Source organism: Nerophis ophidion, linkage group LG11 (assembly GCF_033978795.1).
Source record: "Nerophis ophidion isolate RoL-2023_Sa linkage group LG11, RoL_Noph_v1.0, whole genome shotgun sequence".
Lineage (NCBI taxonomy): Eukaryota > Metazoa > Chordata > Actinopteri > Syngnathiformes > Syngnathidae > Nerophis > Nerophis ophidion.
In genome coordinates this window covers 21,939,103-21,955,330 of record NC_084621.1, presented here as the reverse complement: position 1 = coordinate 21,955,330, position 16,228 = coordinate 21,939,103, and the positions used below count along the sequence as shown (strand labels likewise).

The following is a 16,228-nucleotide window of genomic DNA, read 5'->3' as shown; positions in this document are numbered from 1 at the left end:
GTCCTCCTCCCCTCCATATTGGCGCCGTGTGCCTCTGGCCGACTGTAAAGCAGCAGGTTGGAGGACTCACGGGGCGGGCGGGGACCGTCCCGGCCAGGGAGCAGCACAGTGCGCCCACGCCACGGCGGCTAAATTAGCCGCCGAGCCCCTCCCTGCGGGCGGCATATGTTTTACTGCACTACACACACACACACACACACACACACACACACACACACACACACACACACACACACACACACGCTCATGTACTTCAGACCTTCTGGGGACCTGAGAAAAATGCCTCCCTCTTTAGGACCAGCCTTTCTAGATATATAAAGATGTGTATTTACAACATTAATAATATATACATACTATGCAAATTTTAAAAAGGTGGTTGTGAAAAAGTAAAAGGTCACCATTTTACAAGAAAAACTTGGAATTTTGGCAGTATTATAATGAACGTTGTCATTTTACTCAAAACTGCACAAGAAAAACTGAACTTTCAAGCAATATTATGATAAAAGTTGGAATTTTACTCGAGAACAGTCGCAATTTTACAAGAAAAGCTTAAAATACCGGCAATTTTATGAAAGGAGTCGTAATTTTACTTGACAAAAGTCAGGATTTTATATGAAACTTTAAAAATGTTGGCAATGTTATGAAAATGATCGGAATTTTACATGGCGAATTTATGGCAAAAGTTGTCATTCTACTTAAAAAATGTCACTATCTTACAAAGACACAAAAAAAATGGGCAATATTGTGACAAAAGTCAGAATTTACCAAGACAAATGTCGATGTTTTGCATTAAAAAGAAATACTTTACATGAAAGAGTTACAATTTTACAACAAAATATTGCAATATTACAGAAACAAAGTATATAAGATTTGTTCCCAATTTTGTAAGAAAAAAGTCGACACTTTGTGAGAAAAAGACTGCTTTTAGTTCATTAGTGGGGCGGCATAGCTCGGTTGGTAGAGCGGCCGTGCTAGCAACTTGAGGGTTGCAGGTTCGATTCCCGCTTCCGCCATCCTAGTCACTGCCGTTGTGTCCTTGGGCAAGACACCTTACCCACCTGCTCCCAGTGCCACCCACACTGGTTTAAATGTAACTTAGGTATTGGGTTTCACTATGTAAAGCGCTTTGAGTCACTAGAGAAAAGCGCTATATAAATATAATTCACATTCACACACAAATTCACATTTATTATCATTGTGTTGTTGTTTTTAATTGTTTTTTAATCTTCATTATGTACTTCAGGTTATTACAGTATGTCTCTATATACATGTATATTTTTTTTTAAAAACAAATTTTGGCCAAAAGGGGCGCATTTCAATTTTTTACACACACTTGTTATTTCATATGTTGACCAGAGGAGGAGCACTTTTAAAAGTGATACACAGTCAATGTGAAAACTCCCTGCTTTTTTGGGACCACCCTCATTTTGATAGATGTCACCACCAGGGGTGCAAATGAGACATTCTCTATTAGATGCAATGGTTTTCAGTATTGGGACCATGATTTATGTCCTCACTTGATCACACCTCCTCATATGGAAGCTACTTTTCCTTGTTGATGTCTCAAGAAGGGTAGACATATAGGTACACTCACTCACACACACACACACACACACACACACACACACACACACACACACACACACACACACACACACACACACACACACACACATACGTGTTTGGGTGACATATGAGGACTTATGACAAAAACGTGACATATGGGGACATGCCTTTCCAATGGTCCTGCAGGCCTGGGAATCAGACGGTTAGTGAACCAGAATTTTAGACACACAGTGGTCTATTGAGATTTTTGCAACTCTTTTGTTTTTTTCTGAACCTGATTTTTATGGTACATATGAGGACTTGTCAGGTTTAGGTGACAAATGAAGACCAGAGTGTTTAAGATTTCAAGTTTATGTGACATATGACGACCATGACGTCACAGAGTGTTTAAGATTTCAGGTTCATGTGACATATGACAACCATGACGTCACAGAGTGTTTAAGATTTCAAGTTTATGTGACATATGATGACCATGACGTCACAGAGTGTTTAAGATTTCAGGTTCATGTGACATATGACAACCATGACGTCACAGAGTGTTTAAGATTTCAAGTTTATGTGACATATGATGACCATGACGTCACAGAGTGTTTAAGATTTCAGGTTCATGTGACATATGAGGCTAATGACATCAGAGACTTAACAAAACCACCTGAGTTGGTTTAGTTGATGTGTTGTCATTTAAAAAAAAAAATCCCAATCCCATGCTACTGTAATCTAAAACCAAGAAGAGTTTAAAAGAAACATGGGTAAAAATGTAATTGTCGACTAAGTGTAACTGAATTGTTTTTGTGGATTTTGTCGCTAAGAATTATCTGGAATAAATACAAAACGCTTGCTTTTTATTTTGCTTTTTTAATTGCTGGTAACATACTCAAACTACCACAGAAGATGTGGGAAAACATTTTTTTTCCCTTTTTTTAATATAATTCTGTTATGGATGTAGTACTTGATGGCAAGCCAATCTCTGTCCTGTAGAGCTACTAGTTCTTTATGGAGGCAGGCTTCACAATCTTTTTTACCTGGTACTTTGTTGCCAGTTACAAAATGCAACATGTGTCATTCAACTGCTTCCACTTCTTCCCCTTTGCACCTGTCATAAAAGAGACAAAATACAATTTCTTACTGAAGGAATAATGACTATAACACAGTGAAAAGGTGCAAAACGTAATATAATAATCTAGTAAATGATGGATTATTTATTTACCCCGCTTTGGAGTGGACCAAGTGGAAGAAGCTTGAGACATACCCACTTCCAGCGATTTGTCCTGCTGTCAATCTGAAAGGAAGAATTAGAAAACTGTAAAAGTAAACATTTAACATATTGTGCTTTGTGAAACAGTGGAGTATATGTGTTGTCCGTCTATTTATGAATAATGCAGACGAGGAGTGTTGGCTGAGTTCTTAACGTTTACTTTCAGAGCGTGCATATCACAACATACAAGATGCCGTCATGGCGACACAACCTATCCCGGGCTACCGCGCATGCTCATCACTCCTGTTGCATGCTGGGTAGGGTAGTTTTTTTTCCCCCTGGCTCATAACATTACAATATAGTACCATGTATATGCGTTCAGTTTATCAAAGCACCAAGCAAACAGATATGGTCATAATTATTTTAAGTGCACTACGCAGAATAAACACAACATTATTAATATTGTTACTACGGATAATTTGATCCAAAATTCCCTAAAACAGCCCACTACCTATAATATACGTTTTTTAAACATAAGATCCCTGATAAAAAAAAAATTTTTCTGCTGTTACCTCAGAAATTGCCTGTTCAGATGTTATGATTGTGGCTCAGAGTTTTGTATGTAGATTATATTTATTTTCCATAACAAACAGGATAACTTAAATACCCTGGCAGTGGCAATAAGCTTAAATGTTTGTAATTACATTTTTTGAGTTGATTTTCATAAAATTTGCTATTTAACTGCTACTGTTTAACAAGGACTGATTTAAATTGTGTTTGCACAACAAATGTTTTGGCGCTTTTGTTCATGTGGAAGAATATTCCAATAAAGGTGCACTACACACTACTTTTGAATTCATTATTGGGCTTTGCGTATACAATGCATTTAATCGCGATTAATAAGAGAAATAGTGTGATTAACTTCGATTAAAAATTTTAATCATTGCCCAGCCCTAATATATATACAAACCCCGTTTCCATAAAAGTTGGGAAATTGTGTTAGATGTAAATATAAACTGAATACAATGATTTGCAAATCCTTTTCAACCCATATTCAATTGAAAGCATTACAAAGACAACATATTTGATGTTCAAACTCAAACTTTTTTTTTTTGCAAATAATAATTAACTTTGAATTTCATGGCTGCAACACGTGCCAAAGTAGTTGGGAAAGGGCATGTTCACCACTGTGTTACATCACATTTTCTTTTAACAACACTCAATAAACGTTTGGGAACTGAGGAAACTAATTGTTGAAGCTTTGAAAGTGGAATTCTTTACCATTCTTGCTTGATGTACAGCTTAAGTTGTCGTGTTTTACGCTTCATAATGCGCTACACATTTTCGATGGGAGACATGTCTGGACTGCAGGCGCACCAGGAAAGTACCCGCACTCTTTTACTACGAAGACACGCTGTTGTAACACGTGGCTTGGCGTTGTTTTGCTGAAATAAGCAGGGGCGTCCATGATAATGTTGCTTGGATGACAACATATGTTGCTCCAAAACCTGTATGGACCATTCAGCATTAATGGTGCCTTCTCAGATGTGTAAGTTACCCATGCCTTGGGCACTAATACACCTCCATACCATCACAGATGCTGGCTTTTGAACTTTGCGCCGGATGGTTATTTTCCTCTTTGTTCCGGAGAACACCACGTCCACAATTTCCATATATAATTTGAAATGTGGACTCGTCAGACCACAGAACACTTTTCCACTTTGCATCAGTCCATCTTAGATGAGCTCGGGCCCAGCGAAGCCCGCGGCGTTCCTCTGTGTTGTTGATAAATGGCATTTGCTTTGCATAGTAGAGTTTTAACTTGCATTTACAGATGTAGCGACCAACTGTAGTAACTGACAGTGGTTTTCTGAAGTATTTCTGAGCCCATGTGGTGATATCTTTTGTACACTGATGTCGGTTTTTAATGCAGTACATCGCTTACGTGCAGTGATTTCTCCAGATTCTCTGAACCTTTTGATAATTTTACGGACCTTAGATGGTAAAATCCCTAAATTCTTTGCAAAAAAAATGTTTAGCAGTTTTAACATCAAATATGTTGTCTTTGTAGCATATTCAACAGAATTGGGGTTGAAAATTCTTTGCAAATCATTGTATCCTGTTTATATGTACATCTAACACAATTTCCCAACTCATATGGAAACGGGGTTTGAATGTATTTATATATATATAGCCTATTATTTGCGCACTATTTACAAGTTGTGTACCAAAAACACGACCACCGAAAAAATACTTTGATCAATGAAAACAGCGCTGCAGAAACCGGCTGTAAACAAGAGGCACTGCATTTTCTGAATTGAAACACTCATTTTAAAGCTTTGACATTAACATTTTAACACACACTACTCTGGTTCAGAAAATATGAGGACCTTATATGAAACACACCTAGGTCTTTCTTGGTTCAAACAATATGAGGACATGACGAGTGCTCACAAGTAGAATTTATGTTGTTGACTTGTAACATCTCCTGTTTTGCTAAACATGAGTTCCAAACTCCCCACTGACTAACATGGATGTACCCTTACGAAAATGTTGTCATATAAACTGATCTGTGAGAGATTAAAATTAATAAATGTCTTTCAAAATATAGGTTGGGTCAAATTTAGAGCAGATATAGTAAAAATAGACATGTAATAACCTGTTGGAGGGATGAAGTCGGTTTATGGCTGTCATCTGAATCTAGAGAATGTTGAGATAGAACCTCAACAGTTGGTTTCTGCAACAAAACACAAAAATATAATGTCATAACTAATTAATTATAACATTCTCACCACTTTTTGTTGATAAAAATCTGAGCATACAATGCCAGATAAAGGGTAAAGATTATTACAGAGTTTCAGCTCTTAGACAATTCATTAAGAATGTAACACACACAAAAATCTGGTTCAGAAAATATGAGGACCTGAATTGAGACACTCATTTTAAAGCTTTGACATTAACATTGTAACACACATTTTCTGGTTCAGAAAATATGAGGACCTTATATGAAACACACCTAAGTCTTTCTTGCTTCAAACAATATAAGGACATGACGAGTGCTCACATGTAGAATTTATGTTGTTGACTTGTAACATCTCCTGTTTTGCTAAACATGAGTTCTAAACTTTCTACTGACTAACATGGATGTACCCTTGCGAAAAAGTTGTCATATAAACTGATCTGTGAGAGATTAAAATAAATAAATGTCTTTCAAAATATAGGTTGGGTCAAATTTAGAGCAGATATAGTAAAAATAGACATGTAATAACCTGTTGGAGGGATGAAGTCAGTTAATGGCTCACATCTGAATCTGGAGAATGTTGAGATGGAACCTCAACAGTTGGTTTCTGCAACAAAACACAAAAATATAATGTCAGAACTAATTAATTATAACATTATCAGCACTTTTTGTTGATAAAACTCTGAGCATACAATGCCAGATAAATAGAAAATATTATTACAGAGTTTCAGCTCTTAGACAATTAATTAAGAATATAAAACACACTAAAATCTGGTTCAGAAAATATGAGGACCTGAATTGAGACACTCATTTTAAAGCTTGGACATTAACATTGTAACACACACTAATCTGGTTTAGAAAATATGAGGACCTTATATGAAACACACCTAAGTCTTTCTTGGTTCAAACAATATAAGGACATGACGAGTGGTCACATGTAGAATGTATGTTGTTGACTTGTAACATCTCCTGTTTTGCTAAACATGAGTTCCAAACTCCTTACTGACTAACATGGATGTACCCTTACGAAAATGTTGTCATATAAACTGATCTGTGAGAGATTAAAATTAATAAATGTCTTTCAAAATATAGGTTGGGTCACATTTAGAGCAGATATAGTAAAAATAGACTTGTAATAACCTGTTGGAGGGATGAAGTCGGTTTATCGCTCACATCTGAATCTGGAGAATGTTGAGATAGAACCCCAACAGTTGGTGTCTGCAACAAAACACAAAAATATAATGTCAGAACTAATTAATTATAACATTAACAACCACTTTTGGTTGATAATATTCTGAGCATATAATTCTACATGAACAGTAAAGATTATTATAGCGTTTTAGCTCTTAGACTATTATTTAAGAAAGTAACATTCACTAAAATGTGGTTCAGAAAATATGAGGACCTGGATTGAAACACTCATTTTAAAGCTTTGAATTAAACATTGTAACACACACTAATGTGGTTCAGAAAAATATGAGGACCTTATATGAAACACACTGAAGTCTTTTTTAGTTCAAACAATATGAGTACATGACAAGTGATCACATATAGAATTCATGTTGCTGACCTGTAACATCTCCTGTTTTGCTAAACATGAGTTGTAAATTCCACAGACTAACATGGAAGTACGCTTAAAACATTTTTGTCATATAAACTGATCTGTGAGAGGTTAAAATGATTAAATGTCTTTTGAAGTATAGGTTGTGTCAAGTTTTTAGCAGATATAGGGCAGCACGGTGGGACGGGTTAGTGCATGTGCGTCACAAATCGAAGGTCCTGAGTAGTCCTGAGTTAAATCCTGGGCTCGTGATCTTTCTGTGTGGAGTTTGCATGTTCTCCCCGTGACTGCGTGGGTTCCCTCCGGGTACTCCGGCTTCATCTTACCTCCAAAGACATGCACCTGGGGATAGGTTGATTGGCAACACTAAATTGGCCCTAGTGTGTGAATGTGAGTGTAAATGTTGTCTATTTGTGTTGGCCGTGTAATGAGGTGGCGACTTGTCCAGGGTGTACTCCGCCTTCCGCCCGAATGCAGCTCAGATAGGCTCAAGCACACCCCGCCAACCCAAAAAAGGGACAGGTAGTAGAAAATGGATGGATGGATGGATAGTAAAATAGTCAAGTAATAACCTGTTGGAGGGATGAAGTCGGTTTATCGCTCACATGAATCTGGAGAATGTTGAGATAGAACATCAACAGTTGGTGTTTGCAACAAAACACATAAAAATAATGTTAGAACTTATTAATTATAACATTATCAGCACTTTTTGTTGTTAACATTATGAGCATATAATGCCAGATAAATAGTAAAGGTATTTATAGAGGGTTTCTGTCTCTTGTCCCGCTCATGTCTTGAGATGAACTTCCCTCGGTACTCGACCACAAAAGAACCTTTTTAAACTGATGCAAGAGCAAATACACCATATCCTGATAAAACAGTTTATCAATTAACAATGTTTGGAATATCTGTTTTAAAAAGGAATAATAATAGTCGTTACTTGACTAAAAATTCAATTACAAACAGAATTACTCTTTCATAAATGTAAATAATTATTAAATTAAGTACAAACCCCGTTTCCATATGAGTTGGGAAATTGTGTTAGATGTAAATATAAACAGAATACAATGATTTGCAAATCATTTTCAAGCCATATTCAGTTGAATATGCTACAAAGACAACATATTTGATGTTCAAACTGATAAACATTTTTTGGGTGCAAATAATCATTAACTTTAGAATTTGATGCCAGCAACACGCAACAAACAAGTTGGGAAAGGTGGCAATAAATACTGATAAAGTTAAGAAATGCTCATCAAACACTTATTTGGGACATCCCACAGGTGTGAAGGCTAATTTGGAACAGGTGGGTGCCATGATTGGCTATAAAAACAGCTTCCCAAAAAATGCTCAGTCTTTCACAGGAAAGGATGGGGCGAGGTACACCCCTTTGTCCACAACTGCGTGAGCAAATAGTCAAACAGTTTAAGAACAACCTTTCTCAAAGTGCAATTGCAAGAAATTTAGGGATTTCAACATCTACGCTCCATGATATCATCAAAAGGTTCAGAGAATCTGGAGAAATCACTCCACGTAAGCGGCATGTCTGGAAACTAACATTGAATAACCGTGACCTTCCATCCCTCAGACGGCACTGTATCAAAAACCGACATCAATCTCTAAAGGATATCACCACATGAGTTCAGGAACACTTCAGAAAACCACTGTCACTAAATACAGTTTGTTGCTATATCTGTAAGTGCAAGTTAAAGATCTATTATGCAAAGCGAAAGCCATTTATCAACAACATCCAGAAACGCCGCCGGCTTCTCTGGGCCCGAGATCATCTAAGATGGACTGATGCAAATTGGAAAAGTGTTCTGTGGTCTGACGAGTCCACATTTCAAATTGTTTACGGAAATATTCAACATGGTGTCATCCGGATCAAAGGGGAAGCGAACCATCCAGACTGTTATCGACGCTAAGTTGAAAAGCCAGCATGTGTGATGGTATAGGGGTGCATTAGTGCCCAAGGCATGGGTAACTTACACATCTGTAAGTTACCCATCTGTTTGGAACAACATTTGCTGCGATTTAAGCGCCGACTTTTTCATGTACGCCCCGGCTTATTTCAGCAAGACAATGCCAAGCCACATTCAGCACGTGTTCAGCTTCATAAAAAAAGAGTGCAGGTACTTTCCTGGCCGGCCTGCAGTCCTATCAAAAATGTGTGGTGCATTATGAAGCGTAAAATACGACAGAGGAGACCCCGGACTGTTGAACGACTGAAGCTCTACATAAAACAAAAATGGGAAAGAATTCCACCTTCCAAGCTTCAACAATTAGTTTCCTCAGTTCCCAAACGGTTATTGAGTGTTGTTGAAAGAAAAGGTGATGTAACACAGTGGTGAACATGCCCTCTTCCAACTACTTTGGCACGTATTGCAGCCATGAAATTCTAAGTTAATTATTATTTGTAAAAAAAATGATTCCGTTTGGACTTGTCCAGGGTGTACACCGCCTTCCGCCCGATTGTAGCTGAGATAGGCGCCAGTGCCCCCCGCGACCCCACAAGGGAATAAGAGGTGGATGGATGGATGGATTTACATCTAACACAATTTCCCAACTCATATGGAAACGGGGTTTGTAATTAATGTGTTACTTGAAAAAGAAAAGATTTAAATATCTAGCATATGCAGTTGAGAGACATTTCATGAGAGCAGAGTGTGTGTGTGCCTTTAAAAAGCTGTGCCTTTTGCCAAGTGACGTGGGACTTCAGCGCCCAGACATAGCAGAATAGTTCAGCTGTATTTTTTAGCTTAGCAGTGGCAGTTAAGATAGTTCTGTTGAATGTTTTTGTTCGCGTGTGGATGAGGCCTCTTTCTATTTGATATCGTGTTCGTAATTACTTCCGGGGGTTGCTTTCATTAGTAAAAAGATATTACCTGCACTAACCCTTTTGTGCTTCTAACGCTGTCTTGTTGACATACAATCACATCAAAAGTAGCATGCCACATTACATAAAACGCATCGTAACAGCGTTGTAGCGTACATAAAAGTTATTAGATTACTCGTTACCGGTAAAAGTAACAGCATTAGTAACATCGTTTTCATATACCGCTGTTATACCATCCATCCATCCATCCATCATCTTCCGCTTTTCCGAGGTGGGGTCGCGGTGGCAGCAGCCTAAGCAGGGAAGCCCAGACTTCCCTCTCCCCAGCCACTTCGTCTAGCTCTTCCCGGGGGATCCCGAGGCGTTCCCAGGCCAGCCGGGAGACATAATCTTCCCAACGTGTCCTGGGTCTTCCCCGTGGCCTCCTACCAGTTGGACGTGCCCTAAACACCTCCCTAGGGAGGCGTTCAGGTGGCATCCTGACCAGATGCCCGAACCACCTCATCTGGCTCCTCTCGATGTGAAGGAGCAGCGGCTTTACTTTGAGTTCCTCCCGGATGGCAGAGCTTCTCACCCTATCTCTAAGGGAGAGCCCCGCCACCCGGCGGAGGAAACTCATTTCGGCTGCTTGTACCCGTGATCTTGTCCTTTCGGTCATGACCCAAAGCTCATGACCATAGGTGAGGATGGGAACGTAGATCGACCGGTAAATTGAGAGCTTTGCCTTCCGGCTCAGCTCCTTCTTCACCACAACGGATCGATACAACGTCCGCATTACTGTAGACGCCGCACCGATCCGCCTGTCGATCTCACCATCCACTCTTCCCCCATTCGTGAACAAGACTCCAAGGGGCCATAGAGGTCGGGTGCATTGTGAGCTGGGCGGCAGCCGAAGGCAGGGCACTTGGCGGTCCGATCCTCGGCTACAGAAGCTAGCTCTTGGGACGTGGAACGCTGTTATTCCAAACACTTCTAATTAAAGCCATATGATACAACCTCTATTAGACAGTAAGGAAATGATCCAAATGAGATGTTGATACAGTTACCATTGATATGATACATAACAAGACATACCTTTCCAATCATTGATCCACTGGGCCTTAAAACAAGACTTGTCACATCCAGATCAAATAAACTCGGTGGCTTCAGCCTCAGGATTACGTCTCGCTCTTCTTTTGGATACGATGTCTACATCATGTGTTGATGCACCTAACAAATCCACACATAAAAATGAAAAAAGTCAGTGACACAGGAATAAAACAAAGAACTAAACCCTTCAAAAACTGTTAAATTTAGGCTCAATGCAGCCATGAAGCTTCTCAAACAAAGTACTAATGTAACAATATCAGTAACATGCCAACTCCACAGTGCTTATCAGATTGAAATATTTGTATTTGAGAAAAAGTATAAACAATTTGAAGAACTCTAGTCTGTCCTGTTTAAAATTAAGAAAAGGTTTACTTGCATAGTGATCAAGGGTGATGGGTCAAATGCAGAGAATAATTTCACCACACCTAGTGTGTGACAATCACTGCTACTTATAATCTTCCATGCAACTTTAAAAAAAAAATGTTAAATGCCTTGGCCTTGGCCCAGAACTGAAATGCTTAATTTAACCTCATAAAATCAAATCTGATTGCAATTAATAACAACAACATTTAACTGTTGATTATAATGAACTATTTTCCTATGTTAAAAAACATTGGTCTATTTAATTACGTTAAACTCCATTTTATGCTCACCTGATTCAACCATGCTGTCGAAGACTGTCAAAGATTGTTTGTGGCCAAGATAGATGTCCCCCTCCGGTGATGCAGGTCCCGGAAGTGATGTTCACTGAGCGCTCTGTTGTGCTCAAAATCGTGTGTGAAGTTGTGTATTTCGATTATAAATGGTCCTTTTGGAAAACCCTTTTTATATATATATTCAATATTAAGTGTGATACATGAGCTGTATAACTTCCATGATGAAAATAGTTAACTAGTGATTTAGCCATCTGTTAGGAGCAGACATCGTCCAGCGGCCAATCAGGCGGCGCCTAACTAAAAATTGGACCAATCAGACGCCGAGACTCTTCAGAGTGGGCGGAAGTAACCATCTTGAACACCATGTAAAGTGAATACCTCCAAAAACAATCCCCATATTAATCCTAAATTTGCCCCAAATATAAAAATACCCAAATAATGTGCTATTGTAACCATTTGAAAATATTAAATACTGTGTGTAGTTTGAATTGCATTTGAATTATTGCCTTTGTCTCAATCAAGGTTGAAGGTTGGTTTTTTTTATGCAAAAACCTACATTTCAGGCACATTTAAAGCAATTATTGTGCGGCATTGTATTTTAGTCAACAGAATAGCAAAAAGTCCAATACAGTAAAATACTGAATCAAACAAATTAAATCATCACCATAATCCCTTTATTACTAATTGTCTAGCCCAAATCCTCTCCAGATAAACCAAATTAATAGATAAAACCAACACTAAAAAGGATGAGATCATCAGATCAGTTGAAAATGTGTTGTTATTTGATTCAAAATTCAAGAGTATGTTTATTGCTGTAATGGTTAGATGTTTTTCAAAATGTTGGAGTGTGTGAGTTTCTGACCCACATGACATATGAGGACATATGACATATGAGGACAAGTGTGTGTGTGTGTGTGTCATAATAGCAAAGATGGCCACTAGGGGCAAAATCGAAGGTGACCAAAAAAATTAAACACACTTTCACACACTTTTTCTGAAAATTTGACAAATGAAGACTTTAGAGATTTTTGGTCTGGGAACATGCTGGGAGGGTCTAGAACACGATAGCATTGCGGGAAATATGGGGACATGGAAAATGTCCTCATATTTCAACAGGTCCTCATATGTAAGGTGAAATTTCATAAAAATGTCCCCATATGTCACTTTGACAAACGCACACACACACACACATACACACACACACACACACACACACACACACACACACACACACTCACACACACACACACACACACACACACACACACACACACACACGGCCCTTCTGCCAACACTTCAGGTCAAACAAATCCCTTTCGAATCTGGCCTGCAGCCGCCTGGCAGGGGGTAAGGTGGGGTACCATTGAGCACTCCACTCAGTGTGTGTGTGTGTGTTTACATGAGGAGCGTGTGTGTGTGTGTGTGTGTGTGTGTGTGTGCACACATTCCTTAATGGTCATTAAGAGCCTTTATTGGGCTATTGTCTCCCGTCACATTCTCCACTGAAGTGCTGTTGTGTGTTTGTGTTATTAGCGTAAATAAAAGGCAGTGAGTGCAGAACAGTTCAAGAAGTGAGTTGGATTGCGAGTCTGGCAGGTAGGATGATGAATAAAATAAATAAAAAATATGCTGATAAAATTTTATCTTTACTTTGAGTAAAAAAAAAAATTAATAAAAAAAATAAATATATATATATATATATATCAAAGTTGAAGACTAGATCGGTCCAATCTAAGTCTAAGACCAGATGTGACCAATCTAAGTCAAAGACAAGATCTGACCAATCTAAGTCTATGACTAGATCTGACCAATCTAAGTCAAAGACTAGATCTGAACATAGATGTCACCAATCTAAGTCAAAGACTAGATCTGACCAATCTTAGTCCAAGACTAGATATGTCCAAGCTAAGTCTAAGACTAGATCTGACCAGTCTAAGACTGGATCTGATAAATCAAAGTTGAAGACTAGATCAGACCAATCTAAGTTTATGAGTAGATCTAACCAATCAAGGTTAAAGACTATGTCTGATTAATCAAAGTCAAAGACGAGATCTGACCAATCTAAGTCCAAGACTAGATTTGACCAATCTAAGTCTATGACTAGACCGGACCAATCTAAATCTAAGACTAGAGGGGGAGGAAACAGGTGGTAGAGGTGAACGGCACCATGTCCCCCCCCCCTCTCAGTAAGCTGTGGAGTCCCTCAGGGGAGTATACTAGGACCTTTACTGTTCCTAATATACGTGAATGACATGCCATCAGCATGCCACTGTGAATTGTTCCTGTTTGCGGATGACTCGGCCCTGCTGGTATCCGGCAAGGACAAGTCACAGGTGGAACAAATCCTCAGTGCTGAACTCCTCAATATTTGCACCTGGCTCGCTGACAACAAGCTATCCATACGCTTAGGTAAAACGGAATCCATCCTATTTGGGTCCCATATCAAACTTAAGAAGGTCAGTGACTTCACTATAAAAGTGGGTGACATTGTTATCACCAGGAAGGATGAGATCACCTACCTAGGTTCCATTCTAGAGGCTAATCTTTCCTGTGATAAAATGGCAACCAAGGTGATCAAAAAGGTCAACCAAAGAACGAGATTCCTCTACAGAATCTCCTCTCTGGTCAACAAAAACACTTTGAGGATTCTAGCGGGAACTCTCATTCAACCCTTCTTCGATTACGCTTGCACCTCCTGGTACCCCAGCACCTCCAAAACCCTCAAATCTAGACTCCAAACATCCCAGAATAAGCTAATCCGGTTACTTTTAGACCTCCACCCCAGATCACACCTCAATCCAACCCACTTCTCCAAAGTGGGCTGGCTCAGGGTGGAGGACAGAGTAAAACAACTTGCACTGAGCCTAGTCTATAAAATCCGCTACACCTCCTTGATACCGAAGTACATGTCAAACTACTTCCTTAACGTAAATGACCGCCATAACCACAACACCAGGGGGAGCTCCACAAACCACGTTAAACCCAGATTTCGATCTAACAAAGGTCTTAACTCATTCTCTTTCTATGCCACATCAATGTGGAATGCACTCCCAACAGGTATAAAAGTAAGTGCATCTCTATATTCCTTCAAAACCGCTCTAAAACAACACCTCCAGGCAACTTCAACACTTTACTAATACCCTCCTCCATTCACATCCCATCTCCCCGATTATAAACAACTCAAATGTACTTCTAATGTATATACTTGTTCTTATGCTATCTGAACTCACTATGTTCTCTGTTGGCTGTACATATCCTACTGTAAGACCTACACTGTTTCAATGTCCACATTTTTCTGTTGATGCAATTGTTGATGACTGAAGTTCTGATATCAACCAAAGCTCCCCAACCACCCCCCGGATTGTAAATAATGTAAATAATTCAATGTACATACTATGATGATTAACTTGTGTGATGACTGTATTATGTTGATAGTATATATTTGTACCATGAATTGATTAACGTGGACCCCGACTTAAACAAGTTGAAAAACTTATTCGGGTGTTACCATTTAGAGGTCAATTGTACGGAATATGTACTGTACTGTGCAATCTACTAATAAAAGTATGAATCAATCAATCAATCAATCAATCTGACCAATCTAAGTCTCATAAAGCCTACTTGGATGAGAGGTGAAATGTGTTCTACAACAAACTGAACAGTCCAGTTTGGTACATATTTGACCCACCTGAGTTTAAGACTAGATCCGCCCAATCTAACTCTAAGACTAGATCTGAACAACTAAAAGTCGAATTTTTCCAGTGCCTCAATGAGTTATGATAATGTTACTAATCAAACCATTAAGACAGTGTAGCTAATGTTGCGTAGCATTAGCAAATGGCTCTATCTGGATCGCAAAGTGTTTTTGTACGTCAACTCTTGTAAAAACTTTAAAGTTGTGGGCGTTGAAACCAGATCAAACAAATAATGTAAACAAAGTAGAAAATCATGTTGTCGTTGCTACAAAGGATTGTGTCCCGCCTTCCGTGTACGTTCAGCACCTGCGGCGTGTTGACCCGCCCGTCGGATCTGGGCTGCGGTCTGACTCGTCTGACAGTCAGCTTTGAGTCCGTTTGTTTGAGCAGAGGCTGAGGCGCAATCAACCAGGAGTGTTCAGGCGATCGCTAATCCCGTCAAGGTAGCTGCTCCGCTCAGAAACTCCTCAGGATTAATGGACGAGAATTAGCTTGATCAACAACAACCCCCCACCTTCCTCCCTTTACCCCCGTCCACAAAAACTCCCCCAAAGTATAATCTGCTCAGAGTCTGGAGACACACTCTGTCTGTCTGTCTGCGCACTAAATACTTAGCCCCGCCTTGCAGCGTCGTAGGAGAAACACAACACTGTCGGAAGAGTGAGTACACAACCACTACGGGGGTGCCGTGACCCAGATGAGGGTGAAATTTAGCAGAGTTAATGGTACAGTGAGAGCTGGCTATCGAGTTGATAGCCGAAGCTTTCAGATCCGTAGTCAGCACGCCGGATTCTCATGCCGGCAATCCGGGTAAAACAGTGGAAAGAACACAACACAGTGGGAACAATGAGTACACAACCGCTACAGTAGTGCCGTGACCCAGATGAGCA

At 39.4% G+C, this 16,228-nt stretch overlaps 1 long non-coding RNA gene across 1 annotated transcript; it reads right to left on the bottom strand.

Moving 5' to 3' along the window:
- Positions 1-2,405: 2,405 nt before the first annotated feature.
- On the bottom strand, positions 2,406-11,914 carry LOC133561812 (uncharacterized). The gene is made up of 7 exons (XR_009808775.1): positions 11,641-11,914; positions 10,973-11,107; positions 6,642-6,719; positions 6,031-6,108; positions 5,421-5,498; positions 2,774-2,845; positions 2,406-2,659 (listed from the first exon to the last, which is right to left on the bottom strand). It is a non-coding gene; the product is annotated as an uncharacterized LOC133561812 (long non-coding RNA).
- Positions 11,915-16,228: the final 4,314 nt, after the last annotated feature.